Consider the following 21,529-nt stretch of genomic DNA (forward strand, 5'->3'; position numbering starts at 1 on the left):
TTCCAAGGAAATCTAAATCTGGTAATTCCTGCAGTTTTGGTTTTCCTATCTTCATGGCATCTTTCAGATTTCTTTTTTCCCATAGATCATCCCTTTTCTTTCTACAATCTTCTTTTCCTTTGTCCTTTTCATCCCAGTCTCTTGGACGCTCTTTCTCGCTCTCTGCCCCTCTCTCGTTCTCTTTGACGCTCTCTTTCGCGCTCTAAGTCCCACTCTCTCTCTCTCGCTCCCTTTCACGTTGTCGTTCTCTCTCGTGCTCTTCTCGTTCTCTTCCCCGTTCTCGTTCTCTCGCTCTTCTAGTTCCCTTTCCCACTCTTTTTCTTTTTTTCTCTCACGCTCACAAGCTCTCTGACGTTCAGACTTGCGCTCTTTTTCTCTCTCTCTTTCCCTCTGCTTGTAAAGGGTGTATGTGATGTCATAGCTGAGTGTAGGACTTTGCACAGCTGTGGATTTGCTGTACTGCCTGCAGGAGATTTAAACAGATGTTTAAAAAAAAACTGAAAGGTCAGTTGGTTCTAAAAATAGCACATATTTAACAATATTGCCTGATCCGCCCCTTTCCCTAAAGAAAAACACACAGAAACACACAAATATATATATATATTTTTTCTAATTTAAGGCATCAAGTTCTTGGCAGCACCGATGACAAACATGCCTTTTAATTTTATAAGGAACCAGGAGCGTTAAAGATCCAGTCCAAAAATAATTTTATTTCCAGTAGGCTTCTTCTCATTGCTTCCTTAATAGCAGTATCTTCATCCTGTTCTATTGAGGATATGTCCATGTCTTCATCGTTCGCCTTGTATGGTTTCTGATATGCTGTTAAGTAAAGCACACATCACATCTCTTCCTACATGATGTGGGTCTAGGATATGAACTGAACGTTGACATTTCTTCAACTGGTCCTCCAATTCCAGGAAACTTTTATCACCAGACAGGACAGTAAAAGGAATTTGCTTGGGAAGCCGCTCATCTAAACGACCAGCATGAATACATATGGCAAAGTCGGCAGCATTTTTAAGATGAGAGCAGCGAGGGTGAAGGAAAAAACAGCCAGTATTGTTGAGATGCTTGAATAATTTTCAGTCCATTGGAGGTTTCCATGTGCCCTTCCCTCCTTGAAATCCCCACACAAATGTTCCCTGGTTTAGGTATCCTGGTATTGTAAAAAACTGGGCCCAGTTGTCCAAATCAATAAAAACAATGTGGGTCATTGTTCCAAGGAAATCTAAATCTGGTAATTCCTGCAGTTTTGGTTTTCCTATCTTCATGGCATCTTTCAGATTTCTTTTTTCCCGTAGATCATCCCTTTTCTCTCTACAATCTTCTTTTCCTTTGTCCTTTTCATCCCAGTCTCTTGGACGCTCTCTTTCTCGCTCTCTGCCCCTCTCTCGTTCTCTTTGACGCTCTCTTTCGCGCTCTCTGCGCTCTAAGTCCCGCTCTCTCTCTCGCTCCCTTTCACGTTGTCGTTCTCTCTCGTGCTCTTCTCGTTCTCTTCCACGTTCTCGTTCTCTCGCTCGCTCTTCTAGTTCTCTTTCCCACTCTTTTTCTTTTTTTCTCTCACGCTCACGAGCTCTCTGACGTTCAGACTTGCGCTCTTTTTCTCTCTCTCTTTCCCTCTGCTTGTAAAGGGTGTATGTGATGTCATAGCTGAGTGTAGGACTTTGCACAGCTGTGGATTTGCTGTACTGCCTGCAGGAGATTTAAACAGATGTTTAAAAAAAAACTGAAAGGTCAGTTGATTCTAAAAATAGCACATATTTAACAATATTGCCTGATCCGCCCCTTTCCCTAAAGAAAAACACACAGAAACACACAAATATATATATATATTTTTTCTAATTTAAGGCTACAAGTTCTTGGCAGCACCGATGACAAACATGCCTTTTAATTTTATAAGGAACCAGGAGCGTTAAAGATCCAGTCCAAAAATAATTTTATTTCCAGTAGGCTTCTTCTCATTGCTTCCTTAATAGCAGTATCTTCATCCTGTTCTATTGAGGTTATGTCCATGTCTTCATTGTTCGCCTTGTATGGTTTCTGATATGCTGTTAAGTAAAGCACACATCACATCTCTTCCTACATGATGTGGGTCTAGGATATGAACTGAACGTTGACATTTCTTCAACTGGTCCTCCAATTCCAGGAAACTTTTATCACCAGACAGGACAGTAAAAGGAATTTGCTTGGGAAGCCGCTCATCTAAACGACCAGCATGAATACATATGGCAAAGTCGGCAGCATTTTTAAGATGAGAGCAGCGAGGGTGAAGGAAAAAACAGCCAGTATTGTTGAGATGCTTGAATAATTTTCAGTCCATTGGAGGTTTCCATGTGCCCTTCCCTCCTTGAAATCCCCACACAAATGTTCCCTGGTTTAGGTATCCTGGTATTGTAAAAAACTGGGCCCAGTTGTCCAAATCAATAAAAACAATGTGGGTCATTGTTCCAAGGAAATCTAAATCTGGTAATTCCTGCAGTTTTGGTTTTCCTATCTTCATGGCATCTTTCAGATTTCTTTTTTCCCCGTAGATCATCCCTTTTCTCTCTACAATCTTCTTTTCCTTTGTCCTTTTCATCCCAGTCTCTTGGACGCTCTCTTTCTCGCTCTCTGCCCCTCTCTCGTTCTCTTTGACGCTCTCTTTCGCGCTCTCTGCGCTCTAAGTCCCGCTCTCTCTCTCGCTCCCTTTCACGTTGTCGTTCTCTCTTGTGCTCTTCTCGTTCTCTTCCCCGTTCTCGTTCTCTCGCTCGCTCTTCTAGTTCTCTTTCCCACTCTTTTTCTTTTTTTCTCTCACGCTCACGAGCCCTCTGACGTTCAGACTTGCGCTCTTTTTCTCTCTCTCTTTCCCTCTGCTTGTAAAGGGTGTATGTGATGTCATAGCTGAGTGTAGGACTTTGCACAGCTGTGGATTTGCTGTACTGCCTGCAGGAGATTTAAACAGATGTTTAAAAAAAAAACGAAAAGGTCAGTTGGTTCTAAAAATAGCACAGATTTAACAATATTGCCTGATCCGCCCCTTTCCCTAAAGAAAAACACACAGAAACACACAAATATATATATATTTTTTTTCTAATTTAAGGCATCAAGTTCTTGGCAGCACCGATGACAAACAAAGGAAAATTTATTATCATACTTACCGTAATTTTCCTTTCCTGATGGACTCCATGGCAGCCTACGTGTGGGTTAATCCCGCCTCCTCTCCAATGTGATAGGACCCCATACCCATAAAAGTTAACTCACCAATAGACTCAGTGTTCCGTAACTATCCCGACTCCATAATTTCAGGGTGGGAACTCCGTCTGCCATGGAGTCCATCAGGAAAGGAAAATTACGGTAAGTATGATAATAAATTTTCCTTTTTCCTGACTGACTCCATGGCAGCCTACGTGTGGGAAATAACTAGCCAACACAAGGGTGGGTATGCTGAACAGAAATATATTTAATTTGTCCCGTCAGCCGACAAGACTGATAAACCAAAATTTACAGAAGACAGTGCTGCAGGTTCAACACAGTAATGGGACATAAAGGTGTTTATAGAAGACCAAGAGGCCGCTCTACAAATAACGTCTGGCGCCACATGACGGGCTGCTGCCCAGGAAGCTGCCATCCCTCTCGTGGAGTGAGCTGTTACCGCCTGCGGAGGAGCCAAGCCCTTTGCACAATAAGCCTGTTGTATCGTTTGGACGATCCAGGATGCGATTGTTCTTGAAGATGCCTTCTTCCCTTTGTTCTTGCCTGAATGCAGGATGAACAGGTGATCAGAACGTCTGAATGTAGATGTAACTTGAAGATATTCAGTGAGTATCTTGCCCATATCCAGAGGGTGAGTCTCATCAGAATCTGGGTTTTTAAAGGTAGGGAGAACTACTTCCTGATTCTCATGGAAAACCAACGAGACCTTCGGTTTGGAGCCCAACATAGGTATCAGAACCACTCTGTCTGGAAAAAAGGTGAGAAATGGCTCCTTGTGACCCAAAAAACCGATCTCGGACACTCTCTTGGCCGAGGTGATAGCTACCAAAAAGGCTACTTTGGCTGAAAAGTTCTTCAACGAGGACGGGGAAGGTCCCGACATACTAAGTCCATTCAAAAAGTCAAGTACTAACGGGAGATCCCATTTGGGGAATCTTGGCTTCCTCAGAGGTCTCAATCTTGAGGCTCCACGAAAAAACTGTTTGATTAGTGGATGAGTTGCCCAAGGGATTCCAGAAAAGGCTGAAAGTGCTGAGATTTGAACTCTTAGTGAGCTTACAGACAGGGGTAGGTCTAGCCCTGATTGAAGAAAGCTCAGGATGTTTTGGATTTCTGGGTTCTTGAAGGAACTGCCCGCGGTTACAGAAAATTCCACAAACTTAGACCATATTCTACCGTACACTTTATTTGTGCTTCCTTTCCTTGAGCTCATAAGGGTAGAGATCACCCGAGAGGCGCAGCCAAGGGATTCTAGCCTTTCCCTTTCAAGAACCAGACCGCTAGTTTCATTTGAGCCGGACAGGGATGGAGGAGTGTCCCCTGGGAGAGAAGGTCTGGTCTGCATGGTATTGGAATTGGGTCCTGAAGACTCAGCTGAACCAAAAGAGGGAACCAAGGCCTGTTCGGCCAGTATGGAGCCACCATTGTGATTTCCACTTCTTCCGCTAGAAGTCTCTTCAGGAATTTTAGAATTATTGGGATCGGGGGAAAGGCGTACGCCCTCTGAAACCACCACCGATCCGTTAGGGCATCTGTCCCGATTGCCTGGCTGTAGTAACCCCTTGTGTAGAAATTCTTCAATTTGGCATTGTTCGGGGAGGCAAAGAGATCCACTTGGGGATTGACTCCCAGGGATAATATCCAACGGAAAGACTGGTCGTGGAGAGACCATTCGTTGACGTCCACCTGAGTTCGTGACAGGAAATCCGCTTGGGAGTTCTGAATGCCTGGAATGAAAACAGCCGTCAGGTTGACCAGGTTCACTTGGGCCCATTTCATAATGGGCTCTACTTCCTGGAGAAGGGATGAGCTCCGAGTCCCGCCTTGTCTCTTGACATATGATACTGCTGTGGTGTTGTCCATCCTTAGAATTACTGACTTTCCCTTCAGCAGTTGTGAAAAGGACTGTAGGGCACACCAGGCCGCTCGAAGCTCCAGGGTGTTCGAGCCCGGATTGTGTAGGCGAGCGTCCCACCTGCCTTGCGCCATGCTTGTGCCGCATAAGGCCCCCCAACCGGAGCCACTGGCATCTGTCGTCACTGTGACCCACGAAACTGGAGCGATGGAGTGACAATTCAGCAGATTCTTCGGTTGAAGCCACCAGAAGAGGCTGCCTCTCATTGACGTTGAAATGTGGATCCGCTGACTCATGCTCCCTGATTTCCACTGCCTGAGAAAGCCGGATTGGAAGGGACGTAGCCTCCAAAGCGCCCATTTCACCATTGGTGTTGTGGATACCATTGTCCCAATGATCTTCAAGCATTGATGAGCTCTTAGGTGGCGAGTACTCAAGGCCCGGGAAATCCTCTCCTGAATTACCGGAATCTTCTCTGCTGGTAGAGAGATGGTCTTCCTTACTGTGTCGAATTGAGCACCTAGATAGGTTAGACACTGAGTTGGCTCTAGATGGCTTTTTGCCAGGTTCAGGAGCCACCCGAATTCGGACAAGGTCGAGATGACCTGATCCCTCTGTGCCAAGAGAAGGGTCTTGTCTTGGGACAGGACCAGGAGGTCGTCCAGATAATGATACAGACGAATCTTCTTCAGCCTGATGAGAGCTACCAGTGCCAAAAGAACTTTGGTGAAGACCCGTGGGGATGTTGTTAGGCCGAAGGGTAGGCACACGAACTGGAGGTGTTCCTGGTTGACATAGAACCTGAGGTACTTGTGCAGCTCTGCTGCTACTGGGACGTGGAAATAGGCATCCTTTAGGTCCACGGAAATCATCCAGTCGCCTGGCTGTATTGCTTGTTGGATGGTTGATAGAGTTTCCATTTTGAACTTTTTGTGTGTTATAAATTTGTTCAAATATGTCAAGTCTATGACTGGGCACCAGGTACCGTTCTTCTTCTGTACTAAGAAGAGAGGGGAGTACACCCCAAGAAACTGTTCGTCTTTTGGGACGTGAACCACTGCTCCCTGAATCTTCAGGAGGTGAATGTAGTCTAGAAGGACCTGTTTCTGCTCCAGTGACCCTGGAAGAAGGGTGGAGATGAACTTTGGACAGGGAGGACTGGAAAAGGACCATGCGTGTCCTGAGGTCACGGTCTTGATGACCCAAAAGTCCTTGATTGAGGCCGCCCAGACGTGCCGATAAAGGAGTAGACGAGCTCCCACACGACCCGCTTGGGCGGGCGTTGTCTCAAAAAGATTTCCCCTTGTCGCGTCCAGTTGACGCCTGAGTAGTTGGAGTAGGTCTCCGGTAGGAGCCTCTACCTCTGCTCCAATTCCTTCTGTAGTTTCCACCAGGCCTGTAAGCGCGAGCTTCCCTAGCGCGGTCCGGGCTGTATCGCCGAAATTGAGGCATTTTTCTTCCCGTTTGGCGCTTGTCCTGAGGAAGGAAACCAGATTTGCCGCCCGTGACTTTGGAGATGGCATCATCTAGCTTGTTGCCAAACAGGGTTGATCCTTCAAAGGGAATCTTGCACCAGTTCTGCTTCGATGATGGGTCAGCAACCCAGGGGCATAGCCAGAGGGCCCGTTTCGCGGTTACAGAAGAAAGCATAATCCTAGCTAACAGGCGGATTAAGTCAACGGAGGCTTCGCCCAGGAATGCGACCGCCAATTTTAGCTCTGCCGTGGCTGAGTTCTTGGCTAGTTCTTCAGAAACGCCTTTGAGGAAAGAATCAACGTTTTCCGTCCAGGCTTCCATGGCCTTTGATAATGCCGCTAAAGCTAGAGCGGGTTTGCACGCTGTGCCCGCAAGGCCATAAATTCTTCTGAGGTCCTGGTCCATTCTTCTGTCCAGGCCATCTTTGAAAGAGACGGAGTCAGCAATAGGTAAAGTGACATGTTTAGCCAGTCTCGTTACTGCCGCATCTACCAGAGGAACATTTTCCAAATGTTTGACCTCCTCCTGCTTGAAGGGATAGAGCCTTGAGGCTTTGTTAGCCATGGAAGATTTCTTGTCCACCTTGCTCCATTCCTCTTCAAAGATACCCTTCAGTTCAGACAGAAACGGGAACGTAGGGCGTTCTTTTCCCAAGCGCTTAAAATATTTTTTTTGCTTGGCTGGAGAAGCAGGTTGTTCCTCCCATAAGAGAGCCTCCTTAATCGCTTTGACGAGTGGCGTCACCTGCGCGAAGTCAAATTCTAAGCCTTCTTCATCACTCTCTAGGTCACCCTCAGGAAAAGCCGGAGTGGAGGCTTGAGGCCGGGAAGGACCTGGATCCTCTAGGATCTCCAAGTTTGGAGAAGCAGACCCGTCAGTGTTGGTCTGAATCTGCGTGTGGGGCATGTTCTCTCTTAGAGTTCGTTGAACCACACGTTCCACCAGAGACTCGATGCGATGACCTTCAGTCTCTTTTTCCCTAACCGCATGGGCGTAGCATCGGTCGCACAATGATTTGCCCTCAGGGACACGAGTGTCACATCCCCAGCAGGCTCTGCGATCAGAGCGACTATCATGGCGGTGGGAGCGGTGTCTTGAGGAGGAATGTGATCTTCTCCTCCGGTGGGAAGAAGTAGATGGAGATCTACGCTTGGACCTCGACTTTGAGGAAGAAGAAGTGCGTTGCGGACTGGCAAGGTCTTCCGGTTCTGGATTGGAAGGGCTAAATAAAAAACATTTAGGGAGGAAACTGTCAACACACATGAAAATGTGACTAGCAGCCCCAAACCCGAACCCTTTCCCGCACATACCTTGTGCGTGAGGGCTGGCCACCTGTAGACGGTGACTGGTCCATAATTACTCTGGACCTGCGTACAGTGGATGACAATTCAGGACCAACAAGGAACCTATGGTGCCGAATAAAAAATATATTAAATAAAAGTGTGCTGTCCCCTTAAGAAGAAATTCTCTGCTCATTGCTGCTGCTTTTTTTTTTTTTTTTTTTTTTTAAATAAATAAATAAATATATAGTCAACTAATTAAACGAAAATTCATTTAGACAAAACAATTAAGTTAACATAGTGATTTAAATAATTAAATAATTAAATACATGCAGATAAAACATAAGCCAAAATAGGAGCATGGTAAAATCAATAAAAGCCAGAAGCAACATTCACTGACCTGGCAACCAGAAGGGAAACACCCAGACACTCAGCTGCTCGCCTGAAGGGAAACCCAATGAACATAGGCGAGCAGCTGATTTTAAATCACCCGCCGGTGACGTCACGCGTCCTCCACGAACGCGCCTGCGCAGTGGAACGCGATCCCACGGCGCCTGCGCGGCCGCCGCGGGAATCGACGGACTGCGCATGCGCGACCAAGCCTCGCTCTGAGGATGGATACGGCGCATGCGCGGGGCACTCGATGGGGAATCAGGAAGTCACAGGCGTGCTGGAACGCAGAGGCGCTCCAGCCGCCATACACACACAAAACAAACAACACAGAGGCACGAATAAGCGACTGCCATGGAGGAAATATATAGAAAGGGACCTTGCCAGCCGATCCTAGAAGTCTTCAGCACACGCCACAGCCACAACCAAGTGTGCTGGGAAGCTCACCACCCGCCCATGGCTGGGATCCGAGCTGCACCGCTTAAAGTGTGCCCTTTTCCATTCCTTGAAGAAAAACGATTTTGATCCATGGAGGAGGAAAAAAAAGGAACACTGAGTCTATTGGTGAGTTAACTTTTATGGGTATGGGGTCCTATCACATTGGAGAGGAGGCGGGATTAACCCACACGTAGGCTGCCATGGAGTCAGTCAGGAAATGCCTTTTAATTTTATAAGGAGCCAGGAGCGTTAAAGATCCAGTCCAAAAAGAATTATATTTCCAGTAGGCTTCTTCTCATTGCTTCCTTAATAGCAGCATCTTCATCCTGTTCTATTGAGGTTATGTCCATGTCTTCATCGTGCGCCTTGTATGGTTTCTGATATGCTGTTAAGTAAAGCACACATCACATCTCTTCCTTCATGATGTGGGTCTAGGATATGAACTGAACGTTGACATTTCTTCAACTGGTCCTCCAATTCCAGGAAACTTTTATCACCAGACAGGACAGTAAAAGGAATTTGCTTGGGAAGCCGTTCATCTAAACGACCAGCATGAATACATATGGCAAAGTCGGCAGCATTTTTAAGATGAGAGCAGCGAGGGTGAAGGAAAAAACAGCCAGTATTGTTGAGATGCTTGAATAATTTTCAGTCCATTGGAGGTTTCCATGTGCCCTTCCCGCCTTGAAATCCCCACACAAATGTTCCCTGGTTTAGGTATCCTGGTATTGTAAAAAACTGGGCCCAGTTGTCCAAATCAATAAAAACAATGTGGGTCATTGTTCCAAGGAAATCTAAATCTGGTAATTCCTGCAGTTTTGGTTTTCCTATCTTCATGGCATCTTTCAGATTTCTTTTTTCCCCGTAGATCATCCCTTTTCTCTCTACAATCTTCTTTTCCTTTGTCCTTTTCATCCCAGTCTCTTGGACGCTCTCTTTCTCGCTCTCTGCCCCTCTCTCGTTCTCTTTGACGCTCTCTTTCGCGCTCTCTGCGCTCTAAGTCCCGCTCTCTCTCTCGCTCCCTTTCACGTTGTCGTTCTCTCTTGTGCTCTTCTCGTTCTCTTCCCCGTTCTCGTTCTCTCGCTCGCTCTTCTAGTTTTCTTTCCCACTCTTTTTCTTTTTTTCTCTCACGCTCACGAGCCCTCTGACGTTCAGACTTGCGCTCTTTTTCTCTCTCTCTTTCCCTCTGCTTGTAAAGGGTGTATGTGATGTCATAGCTGAGTGTAGGACTTTGCACAGCTGTGGATTTGCTGTACTGCCTGCAGGAGATTTAAACAGATGTTTAAAAAAAAACTGAAAGGTCAGTTGGTTCTAAAAATAGCACATATTTAACAATATTGCCTGATCCGCCCCTTTCCCTAAAGAAAAACACACAGAAACACACAAATATATATATATATTTTTTCTAATTTAAGGCATCAAGTTCTTGGCAGCACCGATGACAAACATGCCTTTTAATTTTATAAGGAACCAGGAGCGTTAAAGATCCAGTCCAAAAATAATTTTATTTCCAGTAGGCTTCTTCTCATTGCTTCCTTAATAGCAGTATCTTCATCCTGTTCTATTGAGGTTATGTCCATGTCTTCATCGTTCGCCTTGTATGGTTTCTGATATGCTGTTAAGTAAAGCACACATCACATCTCTTCCTACATGATGTGGGTCTAGGATATGAACTGAACGTTGACATTTCTTCAACTGGTCCTCCAATTCCAGGAAACTTTTATCACCAGACAGGACAGTAAAAGGAATTTGCTTGGGAAGCCGCTCATCTAAACGACCAGCATGAATACATATGGCAAAGTCGGCAGCATTTTTAAGATGAGAGCAGCGAGGGTGAAGGAAAAAACAGCCAGTATTGTTGAGATGCTTGAATAATTTTCAGTCCATTGGAGGTTTCCATGTGCCCTTCCCTCCTTGAAATCCCCACACAAATGTTCCCTGGTTTAGGTATCCTGGTATTGTAAAAAACTGGGCCCAGTTGTCCAAATCAATAAAAACAATGTGGGTCATTGTTCCAAGGAAATCTAAATCTGGTAATTCCTGCAGTTTTGGTTTTCCTATCTTCATGGCATCTTTCAGATTTCTTTTTTCCCCGTAGATCATCCCTTTTCTCTCTACAATCTTCTTTTCCTTTGTCCTTTTCATCCCAGTCTCTTGGACGCTCTCTTTCTCGCTCTCTGCCCCTCTCTCGTTCTCTTTGACGCTCTCTTTCGCGCTCTCTGCGCTCTAAGTCCCGCTCTCTCTCTCGCTCCCTTTCACGTTGTCGTTCTCTCTTGTGCTCTTCTCGTTCTCTTCCCCGTTCTCGTTCTCTCGCTCGCTCTTCTAGTTCTCTTTCCCACTCTTTTTCTTTTTTTCTCTCACGCTCACGAGCCCTCTGACGTTCAGACTTGCGCTCTTTTTCTCTCTCTCTTTCCCTCTGCTTGTAAAGGGTGTATGTGATGTCATAGCTGAGTGTAGGACTTTGCACAGCTGTGGATTTGCTGTACTGCCTGCAGGAGATTTAAACAGATGTTTAAAAAAAAAACGAAAAGGTCAGTTGGTTCTAAAAATAGCACAGATTTAACAATATTGCCTGATCCGCCCCTTTCCCTAAAGAAAAACACACAGAAACACACAAATATATATATATTTTTTTTCTAATTTAAGGCATCAAGTTCTTGGCAGCACCGATGACAAACATGCCTTTTAATTTTATAAGGAGCCAGGAGCGTTAAAGATCCAGTCCAAAAAGAATTATATTTCCAGTAGGCTTCTTCTCATTGCTTCCTTAATAGAAGCATCTTCATCCTGTTCTATTGAGGTTATGTCCATGTCTTCATCGTGCGCCTTGTATGGTTTCTGATATGCTGTTAAGTAAAGCACACATCACATCTCTTCCTTCATGATGTGGGTCTAGGATATGAACTGAACGTTGACATTTCTTCAACTGGTCCTCCAATTCCAGGAAACTTTTATCACCAGACAGGACAGTAAAAGGAATTTGCTTGGGAAGCCGTTCATCTAAACGACCAGCATGAATACATATGGCAAAGTCGGCAGCATTTTTAAGATGAGAGCAGCGAGGGTGAAGGAAAAAACAGCCAGTATTGTTGAGATGCTTGAATAATTTTCAGTCCATTGGAGGTTTCCATGTGCCCTTCCCGCCTTGAAATCCCCACACAAATGTTCCCTGGTTTAGGTATCCTGGTATTGTAAAAAACTGGGCCCAGTTGTCCAAATCAATAAAAACAATGTGGGTCATTGTTCCAAGGAAATCTAAATCTGGTAATTCCTGCAGTTTTGGTTTTCCTATCTTCATGGCATCTTTCAGATTTCTTTTTTTCCCGTAGATCATCCCTTTTCTCTCTACGATCTTCTTTTCCTTTGTCCTTTTCATCCCAGTCTCTTGGACGCTCTCTTTCTCGCTCTCTGCCCCTCTCTCGTTCTCTTTGACGCTCTCTCTCCCGCTCTCTTTCGCGCTCTCTGCGCTCTAAGTCCAGCTCTCTCTCGCTCCCTTTCACGTTGTCGTTCTCTCTCGTGCTCTTCTCGTTCTCGTTCTCTCGCTCGCTCTTCTAGTTCTCTTTCCCACTCTTTTTCTTTTTTCTCTCACGCTCACGAGCTCTCTGACGTTCAGACTTGCGCTCTTTTTCTCTCTCTCTTTTCCTCTGCTTGTAAAGGGTGTATGTGATGTCATAGCTGAGTGTAGGACTTTGCACAGCTGTGGATTTGCTGTACTGCCTGCAGGAGATTTAAACAGATGTTTAAAAAAAACTGAAAGGTCAGTTGGTTCTAAAAATAGCACAGATTTAACAATATTGCCTGATCCGCCCCTTTCCCTAAAGAAAAACACACAGAAACACACAAATATATATATATATATTTTTTCTAATTTAAGGCATCAAGTTCTTGGCAGCACCGATGACAAACATGCCTTTTAATTTTATAAGGAACCAGGAGCGTTAAAGATCCAGTCCAAAAATAATTTTATTTCCAGTAGGCTTCTTCTCATTGCTTCCTTAATAGCAGTATCTTCATCCTGTTCTATTGAGGTTATGTCCATGTCTTCATCGTGCGCCTTGTATGGTTTCTGATATGCTGTTAAGTAAAGCACACATCACATCTCTTCCTACATGATGTGGGTCTAGGACAGGGGTCTCCAAACCCCGGCCCGCGGGCCACATCCGGCCCGCTTGTGCGTTCGATCCGGCCCGCCCGCAGCTGGCAGGTTGCAGGAACCAAATCCGCACAACCGCCCATGCTGTCACGCTTGTGTTGTGTGTTCGATTCCGCGCCCGCCCGCAGCTGACAGGTTGCAGGAACGAAAGCCGCACAACCGCCCATGCTGTCACGCTGTGCTTTTTGATTGGCTGCTGGGACCGCCGATGTCCCGGCAACCAGTGACGTCACAGGTGCGGCACCTCCCCTCTTCCCGCCCGCTGTTTGAAATAACAAATCCACGTGTGTAGCAGCGGGCGGGAGTCGGGACTCAGGAGTCCAAGAAGAAAAAAAAAAAAGAAGAGGAGCAGAAGCCGGCTACAGCGGAGGCAAGTGTTGCACAACGCTGATGGGGACACAATGGGGAACGCTGACATTGCTGTGCTGCGCTGATGGGGACACAAGCTGCTGAGGACACATACTGATGGGGACATTGCTGTGCTGCTGGGGACACTGCTGATGGGGACTTTGCTGTGCTGATGGGGACATTGCTGTTCTGATGGGGACACCGTTGATGAGGACACGGGTGTCCCCATCAATGGTGTCCCCATCAGCACAGCAATGTCCCCATCAGAGGTGTCCCCATGAGCGATGATGGGCACACTGCTGATGGGGACAATTCTGTTCTGATGGGGACACCGCTGTTTGGCACACTGCTGATGGGGACATGGGTGTCCACATCAATGGTGTCCCCATCAGGATAGCAATGTCCCCATCAGCGGTAACCCCATAATCGATGTCCCCATCAGCACAGCAATGTCCCCATCAGAGGTGTCCCCATCAGCGGTGATGGGGACACATGCTGCTGGGGACACCGCTGACAGGGACATTGCTGTGCTGATGGGGATGTTGCGGTGGACACTGCTGATGGGGACATTGCTGTTCTGATGGGACATTGCTGGGGACACCGCTGATGGGGACATGGGTATCCCCATCAGCGGTGACCCATCATCGGTTTCCACATCAGCACAGCGGCGTCCCCATCAGCAATGATGGGGACGCTGCTAATGTGGAAACTGCTGATGTGAACATTGCTGTGCTGATGGGGACATTGCTGAGGACACCGCTGATTGGCACACTGCTGATGGGGACAAAGGTGTCCCCATCAATGGTGTCCCCATCAGTACAGCAATGTCCCCATCAGCGTCCCCATTCTGATGGGGACATTGCTGTTCTGATGGGGACACCACTGATAGGGACACGGGTGTCCCCATCAACCGCGTCCCCAACAGCAGTGTCCCCATCAGTGGTGTCCCCATCAGCTGCTAATGGGGACTCCGCTGATGGGGACATTGCTGTTCTGATGGGGACATCATTAATGGGGACATTGCTGTGCTGATGCTGACATTGCTGTTCTGATGGGGACATTGCTGTGCTGATGGGGACACCGCTGATGGGGACATTGCTGTGCTGATGGGGACAACGCTGATAGGGACACGGGTGTCCCCATCAGTGGTGTCCCCATCAGCACAGCAATGTCCCCAACAGCAGCGTCCCCATCAGTGGGTGTCCCCATGATGGGAATATTGTTTTTCTGATGGGAATATTGTTTTTTTGATGGGAATATTTTTTTTCTGATGGGGACATTGCTGTTCTGATTTGGCCATTGCTGTTCTGATGGGGACACCGCTGATAGGGACACGGGTGTCCCCATCAGCCGCGTCCCCAACAGCAGTGTCCCCATCAGTGGTGGCCCCTATCAGCTGCTAATGGGGACTCCGCTGATGGGGACATTGCTGTTCTGATGGGGACATCGTTGATGGGGACATTGCTGTGCTTAAGGGTGACACGGGTGTCCCCATCAGCGGTGTCCCCATCAGAACAGCAATGTCCCCATCAGATGCTGATGGGGACATTGCTGTGCTGATGCTGACATTGCTGTGCTGATGCTGACATTGCTGTGCTGATGGGGACATTGCTGTGCTGATGGGGACATTGCTGTGCTGATGGGGACATTGCTGTGCTGATGCTGACATTGCTGTTCTGATGGGGACATTGCTGTGCTGATGGGGACATTGCTGATGTCCCCATCAGCACAGCAATGTGCTGATGGGGACATTGCTGTGCTGATGGGGACATTGCTGTGCTGATGGGGACATTGCTGTGCTGATGCTGACATTGCTGTTCTGATGGGGACATTGCTGTGCTGATGCTGACATTGCTGTTCTGATGGGGACATTGCTGTGCTGATGGGGACATTGCTGTGCTGATGGGGACATTGCTGTGCTGATGGGGACATTGCTGTGCTGATGGGGACACCGCTGATAGGGGCACGGGTCCCCACATCAATGGTGTCCCCATCAGCACAGCAATGTCCCCAACAGCAGCGTCCCCATCAGCAGTGTCCCTATCAGCGATGATAGGGACTCCGCTGATGGGGACATTGTTTTTCTGATGGGAATATTGTTTTTCTGATGGGAATATTGTTTTTCTGATGGGGACACCGCTGATAGGGACACAGTGGTGTTCCAATCAGCTGCTAATGGGGACACTGCTGATGGGGACTCCGCTGATGGGGACATTGCTGTGCTGATGCTGACATTGCTGTTCTGATGAGGACATTGCTGTGCTGATGGGGACACGGGTGTCCCCATCAATGGTGTCCCCATCAGCGGTGTCCCCATCAGCACAGCAATGTCCCCATCAGCGGCGTCCCCATCAGCTTCTAATGGGGACACCGCTGATGGGGACATTGCTGTGCTGATGCTGAAATTGCTGTTCTGATGGGGACATTGCTGTGCTGATGGGGATACGGGTGTCCCCATCAATGGTGTCCTCATCAATGGTGTCCTTATCAGCGGTGTCCCCATCAGCACAGCAATGTCCCCATCAGCACAGCAATGTCCCCATCAGCACAGCAATGTCCCCATCAGCGGCATCCCCATCAGCGATGCTGATGGGGACATTGCTGTTCTGATGGGGACATTGCTGTTCTGATGGGGACATTGCTGTGCTGATGGGGACACCGCTGTGCTGATGGGGACACCGCTGTGCTGATGGGGACACCGCTGATAGGAACACGGGTGTCCCCATCAGCGGTGTCCCCATCAGCGATGATGGGGACATTGCTGTTCTGATGGGGATATTGCTGTGGACACTGCTGTGGGGATGGGGACACGGCTGTGGTGATGGGGACACGGCTGTGGGGATGGGGACACGGCTGTGGGGATGGGGACACGGCTGTGGTGATGGGGACATGGCTGTGGTGATGGGGACATGGCTGTGGCGACGGGGATATTGCTGGGGACGCTGCTGATGGGGACACAGATGATGGGGAGTCTCTAATGAGGGACACAGACGTGTGGAAGGCTCCGATGGGAACACAGACGTGTGGAAGGCTCCGATGGGGACAGAGGCGTGTGGAAGGCTCCGATGGGGACAGGCGTGTGGAAGGCTCCGATGAGGACAGACGTGTGGAAGGCTCCGATGGGGACAGAGACGCGTGGAAGGCTATGATGAGGTCACAGGCGTGTGGAAGGCTCTGATGGGGACACAGGCGTGTGGAAGGCTCTGATGGGGACACAGGCGTGTGGAAGGCTCTGTTGGGGACACAGGCGTGTGGAAGGCTCTGATGGGGACACACAGGCGTGTGGAAGGCTATGATGAGGTCGCAGACGTGTGGAAGGCTCTGATGGGTACACAGGCGTGTGGAAGGCTATGATGGGGACACAGGCGTGTGGAAGGCTCTGATGGGTACACAGGCGTGTGGAAGGCTCTGATGGGGACACAGGCGTGTGGAAGGCTCTGTTGGGGACACAGGCGTGTGGAAGGCTCTGATGGGGACACACAGGCGTGTGGAAGGCTATGATGAGGTCGCAGACGTGTGGAAGGCTCTGATGGGTACACAGGCGTGTGGAAGGCTATGATGGGGACACAGGCGTGTGGAAGGCTCTGATGGGGACACAGGCGTGTGGAAGGCTCTGATGGGGACACAGACGTGTGGAAGGCTATGATGAGGTCGCAGATGTGTGGAAGGCTCTGAAGGGGACACAGATGTGTGAAAGGCTATGATGAGGTCGCAGACGTGTGGAAGACTATGATGAGGTCGCAGACGTGTGGAAGGCTCTGATGGGGACACAGGCGTGTGGAAGGCTATGACGAGGTCGCAGACGTGTGCAAGGCTCTGATGGGGACACAGGCGTGTGCAAGGCTCTGATGGAGACACAGGCATTTGCAAGGCTCTGATGAGGTCGCAGACGTGTGCAAGGCTCTGATGGGGACACAGGCGTGTGCAAGGCTCTGATGGAGACACAGGCATTTGCAAGGCTCTGATGAGGTCGCAGACGTGTGGAAGGCTCTGATGGGGACACAGGCGCGTGCAAGGCTATGATGAGGTCGCAGACGTGTGGGAGGCTCTGATGAGGTCGCAGACGTGTGGAAGGCTCTGATGGGGACACAGGCGTGTGGAAGGCTATGATGAGGTCGCAGACGTGTGGAAGACTCTGATGGGGACACAGATGTGATCTGAGATACATATATAATGGGGATCTGGAGGATGGCACAGACATAAGGGGGGACTATGATGAGGACTCTGATGTAAGCGTAAACTCTCAAATCTTTTCCTTGTTCAGATATCTCCTTCAGTTATGGAAGGAAAAAAGAAAAGAAAAGTGGACAGCGAATGCCGCATATTTAATGAGCAATGGAACCTAAAGTACTTTTTTGTACAAGCGGGCGATAAAGCCTCGTGTCTCATATGCAATGAAAATGTTGCAGTTTTGAAGGAGTACAATTTGCGTCGGCACTATGAGACAAAACACGAGCAAAGTTATTCTAAATTCACAGGAAAACAGCGTTCGGAAAAATTTCAATTGATGCAACGCAATTTGCTTTCCCAAAAAGCTCTATTTACGCAAAAGAAAAGTGAAAATGAAGCTTTAACTCGGGCCAGTTATAAAGTTGCTTATGCCTTGGCTAAAAGAGGAAAACCATTCACGGACGGAGATCTTATTAAGGAGTGTATGATGGAAGCAGTGGAAGAGTTATGCCCAGAAAAAGCTAATTTGTTCAAAACTATAAGTCTTGCACCTAATACTATTGCTCGTAGAATTGACGATATAGGAAGCAATATAGTTAATCAAATTGCAGAAAAAGCAAAAAATGTTCTTGTGTATTCTCTCGCACTTGATGAGTCAACTGATGTGTGTGATACATCACAACTTTTAGTGTTCATTCGTGGTGTCGACAGCGAATTTGATGTCACACAAGAGTTAGCATCAGTGCATAGCATGCACAGCACAGTAACTGGAGAAGACATCTTCAAAGAACTGCAAAAAACTGTGACGGAATATAACCTGGAGTGGAATAAACTGCAATGTGTGACAATTGATGGAGGAAAAAACATGTCTGGGGCGAAGAAAGGTTTAGTTGGACAAATAATGAAAACTTGCGAGGTTGGTGGATTCTCAAAGCCCATGTTCCTGCATTGCATTATCCATCAGCAAGCATTGTGTGGAAAATATCTGGATATGTCTTGTGTTCTGAAACCTGTTGTTTCAGTAGTAAATTTTATTCGATCTCATGGGCTTAATCATCGCCAGTTTCGTGATTTTCTAAAAGAAATTGACTCAAAGTACATTGACTTGACTTACTACACAGCAGTTCGATGGCTTAGTTGTGGAACAGTTCTATCACGCTTCTTTCACCTCAGAGAAGAAATTAATTCATTTCTAACAGAAAAAAATCGACCCGACCCACTTTTGTCAAACACTGACTGGCTTTGGAAATTGGCATTTTTTGCAGATTTGACAGACCATATGAATCAACTGAATCTGAAATTGCAAGGTGAAACCAATTTGATTTGTGACCTATTTGTGCATGTCAAGTCATTCAGGGCAAAACTCATGCTTTTTGAAGGACAGGTGAAAGACCATAATTTGGTTCATTTTCCATGTTGTGAAAAATTTCATAAAGAGAGCAAAACAGAATTTCCTTCTTCATTTGCAACTGTAATCATTCAGGGCTTGCAAAAACAATTTCGGGAGCGATTTTCTGATCTTGATGGTAGAGCAGATGATATAAAACTGTTTCAAAATCCATTTGACTGCAATGTTGAAACACTCCCAAGTCAGTTTCAATTGGAAATTATTGACCTACAATCAGATGACATGCTGAAAGACAAATATAAAGAAGGAAATTTGATCCAATTTTATAAATCTTTGCAGCCTGAGCAGTTTCCAAATTTGAAGCAATTTGCTCGTAGACTTGTGTCAGTCTTTGGTACAACATACCTGTGCGAACAAACATTTTCAAAAATGAAGTATGTCAAGTCCAAATATCGAGCAAATTTATCGGATGATCATTTGAAGTCCATCCTAATAATTGGCTCCTCAAGCCTGAAACCTCAGTACAGTGACATTTTGAAATTAAAAAATCAGCTCCATCGTTCACATTGAATTTGTAAACATGTTTTTTGTTTTGTGAACCTGAAGCACAAAATTCTTTGCATTATGTTTTGCTGTTTACACAAAATTGCCAGATCTGTGTTGAAAGTTGCAGACTGATTTTATTTTACTTCGACTAAAATTAAAGGCCCAAGTTTATTTTGAATGTCTTTGCGTTGTTTTGCTAAAGTTTTTTCTCTTTTGTTCTCAGTCATATCATGCTGATTACAAAAACGATCCATGTAAAATATATACATTTAATTTAATACATAACTGATTTTTTTTTTCCGGCCCCCGAATACTTGTAAAATCTTCAATGTGGCCCTCCTGTTGAAAAGTTTGGAGACCCCTGGTCTAGGATATGAACTGAACGTTGACATTTCTTCAACTGGTCCTCCAATTCCAGGAAACTTTTATCACCAGACAGGACAGTAAAAGGAATTTGCTTGGGAAGCCGCTCATCTAAACGACCAGCATGAATACATATGGCAAAGTCGGCAGCATTTTTAAGATGAGAGCAGCGAGGGTGAAGGAAAAAACAGCCAGTATTGTTGAGATGCTTGAATAATTTTCAGTCCATTGGAGGTTTCCATGTGCCCTTCCCTCCTTGAAATCCCCACACAAATGTTCCCTGGTTTAGGTATCCTGGTATATTAAAAAACTGGGCCCAGTTGTCCAAATCAATAAAAACAATGTGGGTCATTGTTCCAAGGAAATCTAAATCTGGTAATTCCTGCAGTTTTGGTTTTCCTATCTTCATGGCATCTTTCAGATTTCTTTTTTCCCGTAGATCATCCCTTTTCTCTCTACAATCTTCTTTTCCTTTGTCCTTTTCATCCCAGTCTCTTGGACGCTCTCTTTCTCGCTCTCTGCCCCTCTCTCGTTCTCTTTGACGCTCTCTTTCGCGCTCTCTGCGCTCTAAGTCCCGCTCTCTCTCTCGCTCCCTTTCACGTTGTCGTTCTCTCTCGTGCTCTTCTCGTTCTCTTTCTCTCGCTCGCTCTTCTAGTTCTCTTTCCCACTCTTTTTCTTTTTTTCTCTCACGCTCACGAGCTCTCTGACGTTCAGACTTGCGCTCTTTTTCTCTCTCTCTTTCCCTCTGCTTGTAAAGGGTGTATGTGATGTCATAGCTGAGTGTAGGACTTTGCACAGCTGTGGATTTGCTGTACTGCCTGCAGGAGATTTAAACAGATGTTTAAAAAAAAACTGAAAGGTCAGTTGGTTCTAAAAATAGCACATATTTAACAATATTGCCTGATCCGCCCCTTTCCCTAAAGAAAAACACACAGAAACACACAAATATATATATATATTTTTTCTAATTTAAGGCATCAAGTTCTTGGCAGCACCGATGACAAACATGCCTTTTAATTTTATAAGGAACCAGGAGCGTTAAAGATCCAGTCCAAAAATAATTTTATTTCCAGTTGGCTTCTTCTCATTGCTTCCTTAATAGCAGTATCTTCATCCTGTTCTATTGAGGTTATGTCCATGTCTTCATCGTTCGCCTTGTATGGTTTCTGATATGCTGTTAAGTAAAGCACACATCACATCTCTTCCTACATGATGTGGGTCTAGGATATGAACTGAACGTTGACATTTCTTCAACTGGTCCTCCAATTCCAGGAAACTTTTATCACCAGACAGGACAGTAAAAGGAATTTGCTTGGGAAGCCGCTCATCTAAACGACCAGCATGAATACATATGGCAAAGTCGGCAGCATTTTTAAGATGAGAGCAGCGAGGGTGAAGGAAAAAACAGCCAGTATTGTTGAGATGCTTGAATAATTTTCAGTCCATTGGAGGTTTCCATGTGCCCTTCCCTCCTTGAAATCCCCACACAAATGTTCCCTGGTTTAGGTATCCTGGTATTGTAAAAAACTGGGCCCAGTTGTCCAAATCAATAAAAACAATGTGGGTCATTGTTCCAAGGAAATCTAAATCTGGTAATTCCTGCAGTTTTGGTTTTCCTATCTTCATGGCATCTTTCAGATTTCTTTTTTCCCGTAGATCATCCCTTTTCTCTCTACAATCTTCTTTTCCTTTGTCCTTTTCATCCCAGTCTCTTGGACGCTCTCTTTCTCGCTCTCTGCCCCTCTCTCGTTCTCTTTGACGCTCTCTTTCGCGCTCTCTGCGCTCTAAGTCCCGCTCTCTCTCTCGCTCCCTTTCACGTTGTCGTTCTCTCTCGTGCTCTTCTCGTTTTCTTCCACGTTCTCGTTCTCTCGCTCGCTCTTCTAGTTCTCTTTCCCACTCTTTTTCTTTTTTTCTCTCACGCTCACGAGCTCTCTGACGTTCAGACTTGCGCTCTTTTTCTCTCTCTCTTT

The sequence above is a fragment of the Rana temporaria genome, chromosome 2 (genome assembly GCF_905171775.1).
Source record: "Rana temporaria chromosome 2, aRanTem1.1, whole genome shotgun sequence".
Lineage (NCBI taxonomy): Eukaryota > Metazoa > Chordata > Amphibia > Anura > Ranidae > Rana > Rana temporaria.